We start from the raw sequence: 1,071 nt of genomic DNA, 5'->3' as shown, positions 1-1,071 counted from the left end.
AGAGCAACCGATAGACCTACACCCAATCAGAGCAAGCGATAGACCTACACCCAATCAGAGCAACATAGACCTACACCCAATCAGAGCAACCGATAGACCTACACCCAACCAGATCAACAGATAGAGATACACCCAACCAGAGCAACCGATAGACCTACACCCAACCAGAGCAACAGATAGAGATACACCCAACCAGAGCAACCGATAGACCTACACCCAATCAGAGCAACCGATAGACCTACACCCAATCAGAGCAACCGATAGACCTACACCCAATCAGAGCAACAGATAGACCTACACCCAATCAGAGCAACCAATAGACCTACACCCAATCCTGAATCCCCTAGGAAGGACGGCAAAAATACCTTCCCGATCAACAATTCCCTGCTTGCGGTTGTTTGTTCCTCTTTTTAAATAGATGCTCTGTCGAAATCTTTTACGACAGACCTGATGGAGAAATCTACACGTCTCAATTCTCCAGCGGCAGCCATCTTTGTTGTTTACGAATTCATTCCGAGCGCTCTTTGGTGACGTGGTTGATTACGTTACTGTTGATCATCTGTCCGTCATCGAATGAAGCCCGCCCTGACGATCTGATTGGTCCACACAGCTCTGATCCGAGCACAACGGATCAAGTCCAGACCCAACTTCCCAACCTCAAATGTTGTGGGCGGGGCTTAGTTCGGCTGGCGTCCAGACTCGGATTTAGAGGCATTTTTGGGGGAAATGTATACAGCGCGCCTAGAATCGGCATCTCAATCGGGTATCCCCTCGGTTTGGGACACTTAACTGTCCTCTCGCCTGTTTACGGCCTACGGTCGGCTGTGTGCGTTGCTACGGTTGTCGGACACGAACCAACCGACCGACGGTTTCCATGGCGACGGTAGAGATGCACTGCTAAAGGAGAGAAGGAGAAACACAGCTGCTCTTACACATTATCAGAGATTTAGATAATAATCGGTTTCAGGACGGCGGTTGAAGGAATGAAAGCATGAGGCTGTGTTCACAAGTCCGCCAGTGGACTGGAAAACATATAAAAATATAAATATTTTGCGCGGCTGCATGTCAATG

The sequence above is a fragment of the Etheostoma cragini genome, chromosome 5 (assembly GCF_013103735.1).
Source record: "Etheostoma cragini isolate CJK2018 chromosome 5, CSU_Ecrag_1.0, whole genome shotgun sequence".
In the NCBI taxonomy this organism is placed as follows: Eukaryota; Metazoa; Chordata; class Actinopteri; order Perciformes; family Percidae; genus Etheostoma; species Etheostoma cragini.
This window is presented reverse-complemented; position numbering follows the sequence as displayed.